The sequence below is a fragment of the Triticum urartu genome, unplaced genomic scaffold (assembly GCF_003073215.2).
Source record: "Triticum urartu cultivar G1812 unplaced genomic scaffold, Tu2.1 TuUngrouped_contig_5987, whole genome shotgun sequence".
In the NCBI taxonomy this organism is placed as follows: Eukaryota; Viridiplantae; Streptophyta; class Magnoliopsida; order Poales; family Poaceae; genus Triticum; species Triticum urartu.
Window position 1 is genome coordinate 1 of NW_024116708.1, and position 6,164 is coordinate 6,164.

Sequence of the window (6,164 nt, forward strand, 5' to 3'; positions counted from 1 at the left end):
ACGGGGGTCAGCCGGCGGCGACGAGGGCGGCGGCCGACGGAGATGTGGAAGGCCGGCGAGTTGGCTGTCGTATTGGGGATCACAGGAACTCTCAGGACGAACAGGCGCCATGTTTTTTATTTGTAGCGAAGCAGTTGGGGAAGAAGAATCGAGCGGCTGTTATAGATCAAATCGTACGTGCGTGGTTAGACCGGCCGAAATTTCGTCCGGCGGACCGGCGTGTATCACTCGCCTTCTAGGTTTTTCCCCATTTGTTTTGTCTGTACATTGCGTTTGTACTATGTTTAAAAAAGAATATAAGTCTGATGGGCTTGCGGCCCACAAAACGTCCCACACAACATCTCTTCTCTCAAAAATAAAAGAACAAGTTCAATCAGCAGTTCCTATTTCGCACAGGATAGTGACCTACTGCGCAGCCTCTTGTACGCCATGTTTTCTGTATGGGCCGGCCCATTCTAGGTTTTTACCCACCTCTTTTGAGAAGATTGTAGAACCTTCCATGAGCCAGGTTTTTTTAGAAAAACATCACACTTTATTTCATTGAATAATGTTTAAAGGGACACAAATGTGATCCGGTGGATCAATAAGCCACACATGTCTACAAATACAAAGTGTAGTGGATGATCTAGCTAATTTGTGTGCCTCATCATTACTTGCGCGGTGTTCATGGACAAACTCGTAACTCTGTAGTCTCGTCTTTCTATCGTCAATCTCTCAAAGGATCATGCAGTACTCGCCTAAGTTCCGCTCGCTCTTTAGGTTGTTTATGACTCTCAGACAGTCAGATGCAATGCGTGCTTTTGAGACGGCCAGGTCCTCCGCAAGAGCTAAAGCTTCTCTACACGCGCACGCCTCCAGAGTAGCAAGTTCTGTCACACCTTGAAATACTACCGCGGACGCCCCCAGGAACACGCCACAGTCACTTCAACAGACCACACCAACCTCCCCAATGCTCGGCGGTAACCATTCTGTACCTCGCAAGCTAGGTGTTGTGTTTGTTATACATCCGGTTCGTTGCTTGGGTAGTTCATGTATCTCTTGCAAGTATCGCTCAATAAATAAATGTGTCGACAATGGACTCTGGAACTCGTGTTCATAGATAGCCCTTCTTCTTGCCCACTAGATTGCCCATAGTGTGGCTAGGACAGAGATGAATTTATCCTTGCTCAATGTATTCCTATTATTGCTAGGACCAATAATAGGAATATCATTTCAATAGCGCTAGGAAGAAGCCCCGCGGGGCGTAGCAGTTGATGGGGAGGTTGGTGTACCGCTAGCCCATATTCTGGCACCGATACGATGTCCTTTCGAGGAAGTGGTTCAATCAGAAATAAGGTGCGCGGATCAAAGCATTGAACGACAAAACCCCTTTTTAATGTGGATTTGATAAAGAGCAAGTCAATCCACCGTTTACGGATTGGAAAACAGGGGTTATATACTAAACCTGGGATGGGACTCCACCACCCGTCAACCCTTTGCTTTGAACTGCTTTTCCAAGGAACCAAACTGGGCTAACTTGAATCTGTTTACTTGACTTCTATTTGAAACTACTCCTCCCCTCGGTGCATATTATCATATAGAAAGAAACGTAGCTATTCCGTTGCTCTTAGACATTTCACTGATGCGGGGCGGGGAATCGAGTCTATTCAGGAGTGCATTTCCCTAGCGGACGAGGTGATTGATGCACGATCTTGTCAAATTGATTGATTTAGCTGGCGACGAAAAAGAGCACGAAATGCAACTTGAAAACGCGTATGTTAACTACGATAGTTGATGAGATGCTTAACATGTTGATTCATTTCATCTTGTTTATGAATAAGTACAAAATCCCGATCAAACTAGAAATCAATGTTTTCGCTTTCAACTCTCAAATTATCATATAGAAAGTGTTTCTGTGACGAGACCATTCTCGATCGATAAATGCGATAGGAGCCTATGTGTTTCACGGGCAGCCGGCCAATAGGGGAAGGTTGTGAATCCGGCGAACCGACCGCTTTAAGAACGTGATTGTCTTCTCTCACTCAGTTATCAATTGACAAAGATGACCCATTCTTTTTCACCCTAAAAACGACAATGGTATGGTACTTTTTCTTCCAATCGAGATTGTGTGGGTGTCCGCTCATGTTCACGTTACATGCTAAATAAGGCTTTCGTTGGAAAAACCAACGCCGACGTCAAGATCAGTCTCCTTTCCTTTCTCTTTTCGGGAGCATAGCTGAAAAAGATGGGAAATTCCAATGATTCTTCGTTCTTTATCATGTCGATTCCTCACAATCGCTCTTTGTGATGCTGCGGAACCATGGCAATTAGGATCTCAAGACGCAGCAACACCTATGATGCAAGGAATCATTGACTTACATCACGATATCTTTTTCTTCCTCATTCTTATTTTGGTTTTCGTATCACGGATGTTGGTTCGCGCTTTATGGCATTTCAACGAGCAAACTAATCCAATCCCACAAAGGATTGTTCATGGAACTACTATCGAAATTATTCGGACCATATTTCCAAGTGTCATTCTTTTGTTCATTGCTATACCATCGTTTGCTCTGTTATACTCAATGGACGGGGTATTAGTAGATCCAGCCATTACTATCAAAGCTATTGGACATCAATGGTATCGGAGTGCGCCTCTTAACGAGGGTGATTTAAGTGCAACGAAATGTACCGGTGGTTCGCGAAGCATCTGGCTTACCGGTCATCTCCCATTCCCGTCGTCGAGAGACTAAAAGAACTATAGCATGCCAGAAACGGGGAGTTGAGGTGGTTAGACCTATACCCCGAAATGCTCCCAGCATAGGAGCCTATGGTTCCATTCTTGTTATTGCTGGAGGTACACATACCTCTTCTCGGTGTGGTGGAGCGATATACGAAAAATAGATGCTAAGCCTGCAATGTCCGATAACGGGGCTTCAGTAGTGAATCTATCGGCACCACAGCAGTGGCATACAACTTTGGACCTAAGGGCAGGTCCCGTTACCTTTCGGAATGGGGGATCCCCGTTGGCAACAACCACGGTAGTAGTTGCGGAACTACTGGGCCAAGAGAGGACAACCTGTTGTTCCTGCTCCTCCTTCTTCGCTTCGGGGACGGAGGTCCTACGGTAGGTAAGAGCACGCACAAGCACTTGACCGAAGGGGACCAGCGCTTCTACTCCTCCACCGAGGAGCCGTTCTTGCGAGAAGCAAGGGATGTCGTGAACGGTGGGAGGTCAAAGAAAGAGAATTGACCTCTGAATACAGTGATCCTATGATCTAGATAGACTCCGTCCTTTTTTTTTTTAGATAAGGGTGACTCAAGAAATTGGGGGTGGGACCTGCTGGCATAATGCAGGCTGGAACGTGGGAATTCGAGGTCTCATGAACGAGTTTTTTTTCGTGGACAAACATACTTTCCGGTCTTTTTTATGGATCCTTTTAGATCTACGGGCCGGCCGTTCACATGAGCATAGGGAATCTATACTCGAGCCTTCGACTTGGCCCCTGGCAGGATAGGTGAGGAATCACTCTTGAGATCTGATCTATTGGAGCCTACAACTTCGCCAAAGCCGACTAGCATCCCTTTCCGTGGTGAACTAGCCGTCCCATACCTTCATTTTGTCTCATGTGTGTTGAACATTGTCTTCCTCGGTTCCAGCTTCACTGATGTAGGTAGGGCTGGGCGAGAAAGGGTCCCCTCTTGCCTATTAGTAAGCGGGCCTTCGATTCCACCGGGGTCTTACGGTCTCATAGAGGGGGGAGAACTACCTAACTAAAGAAGAATAGTGCTCTTTATAAATAAGAGTAGGCGTGGAGAGCTTTTTGCGGGGAAACTTGCAAGTCAAGTTTGGGGGGAGGCGGGCGTCGACCCAACCTTATGAGTATTCGGACTATAACAGTTCCGATGAACAGTCACTCACTTTTGACAGTTATACGATTCCAGAAGATGATCCAGAATTGGGTCAATCACATTTATTAGAAGTTGACAATAGAGTGGTTGTACCAGCCAAAACTCATCTACGTATGATTGTAACACCCGCTGATGTACCTCATAGTTGGGCTGTACCTTCCTCAGGTGTCAAATGTGATGCTGTACCTGGTCGTTCAAATCTTACCTCCATCTCGGTACAACGAGAAGGAGTTTAGTATGGTCAGTGCAGTGAGATTCGTGGAACTAATCATGCCTTTACGCCTATCGTCATAGAAGCAATGACTTTGAAAGATTATGCGGATTGGGTACCCAATCAATTAATCCTCCAAACCAACTAAACCGGGGAAGCTGAAGCGGAAATGCAATTCTCGGGTGAGGGAAGGGGGAAGCTCCAGGAAGGCTTCGCTCGCTCGCTCAAAAAGCTCTAACGCTCGTTTACGAGTGGAGTGCATAAGCCCTTATTGCAATAGCAAACGGCCTACTTATAGCCCTATTTATACCCTTTCTCGGGGACTTCAACGGGCCTTACAAGCTCAATAAATTGCAATTCTTCACCTTTTCCTCAGACAGTGGGAATGCATTTTCTTACTTGATTGACATTGACAGATATGTGTACCACACCGAACAAGCAATATGTCATATGCTTGATGTACCAGCCAAGCCAGCTCTTTTTTTCTCAGTTCCCTTATCCTTAGCGCAAAAGTAAAAAGAAAATGAAAGAGAGTTTGTATTTGCAAATGAAAATGAATATGGATCTAAATAAATTAGATAATCAATAAATAAGAATTGGAATAATAGAAAAAATCTCCTTCGCCCCTTATCTCTTCATCATCGTCGGTTCCGTCACTTGTGGTATTCGTTTAGAATCTTGTTGACCCTACTCGCTTACTCCTATTTTCCTTATTTCTTTTTCTACATAATTAATTAGAACTTTCTTGAAAGAATGGGGTTCTCTCTGGGGGGGCGCACCCTCTCTTCCTTTTTGAGAAAGATGGGCTTGTTTTTTTTTTCAATAAGTTCTATTGCTTTGACACATTTAGTATATAACATAATATATATAAGAAAAGTACTAAAGGCGAAGGGCATTCTGTTGTACAGCTACTTTGGTATAGTTACAAAGGTAACCGGTAGGTGACTGTTGAATCGACAGTAGTTACGAAAGGGGGAAATAGCTCAGTTGGTTAGAGTGCTGGTCTGTCACGCCAGAAGTCGCGGGTTCGAACCCCGTTTTCCCCGCCCGATCTTTCTTTCTTCCCGAGGTCATACCTCTGCCACTTTACCCTGAGTTTCACTAAGGCATATAACCCCATTCGGGTAAGAGGAGCAAGCAGTGGGGAACATCTATTTATATGCGTGTTAGCATCAACAGCATCTTTTTGAAAGTAAATTACATCGATCCTCGGTGCTAGGTACTCAGGTAAGTAAATCCTGAGGATAGAACTAGAGCAAGTAAGCTCATCGCACTATCAAGTCAGTCAGGAACTAGTCTGCCAAGCTTAAGAAGAAGTGAAAAGTAAGCAAGTTGTCATCTAGTGAGGGCTAAAAGACACGGAGAACATCCCCCCTCTATTTGCCAATAGCTTCCGCCTTCCTCTCTTTCATTTCATGTCGGTTCAGCCGAGCCAATAGATTCCATAGGCGGGTCAGTTATAGCTGTAGTAGCCTTTGATTAGGTCCTTTCAATAGACTTTCCGTAGCTATAATTCGATAGACTTTCCGTAGCTCAGTACTGCTGATCGTTGACGCCCGCAACTGTACTTACGGCTGTACTTGTGAAAAGAGATAGAGCCGTCTCGCTATGACTCAAAGATGGTCAAAAAGCTAATAGATGGGCCACAAAAGGTAGAGGAGAGGGGGTAAGAAGAGTAGACTTACTACTGGATACAAGATAGGGTATACAGCTAAAAGGGTGAGATAGAGGAATGAAATGAGCCAGTGAAACGGTCCACGACCACAAGTATTGAGCTATAACCATAAAACTTGGGGAGTGCCTCAAGAAAATCCATTGAAATAGAAGACCCAGGTTGTAATGGAACAGACAAAGGTTGAAGAAGACCAGCAGGAAGGGTGTGCTCACTCTTGTTGAGTTGACACACATTACAGTGAAGAACAAACTTGGAGGGAGAAAAAGAAACCAGAAGGGACCCATTGTTTCTGTGCAAGTCGAACAATGATGGAAAAGCATCCAGTATGTAGCCGACATATGCCAACAACCCAAATGCACATATGCTAGTTAAGTTGAAACTCCTAAATTA

The 6,164-nt window shown here is 44.9% G+C and overlaps 1 non-coding gene and 1 pseudogene across 1 annotated transcript; both read left to right on the top strand.

The window, feature by feature from the left end:
• The first annotated feature begins 2,222 nt into the window (after positions 1 to 2,222).
• Positions 2,223 to 5,317, top strand: LOC125529975 (annotated as a pseudogene).
• TRNAD-GUC lies at positions 5,072 to 5,145 on the top strand. Its single transcript has one exon. It is a non-coding gene; the product is annotated as a tRNA-Asp (tRNA).
• Positions 5,318 to 6,164: the final 847 nt, after the last annotated feature.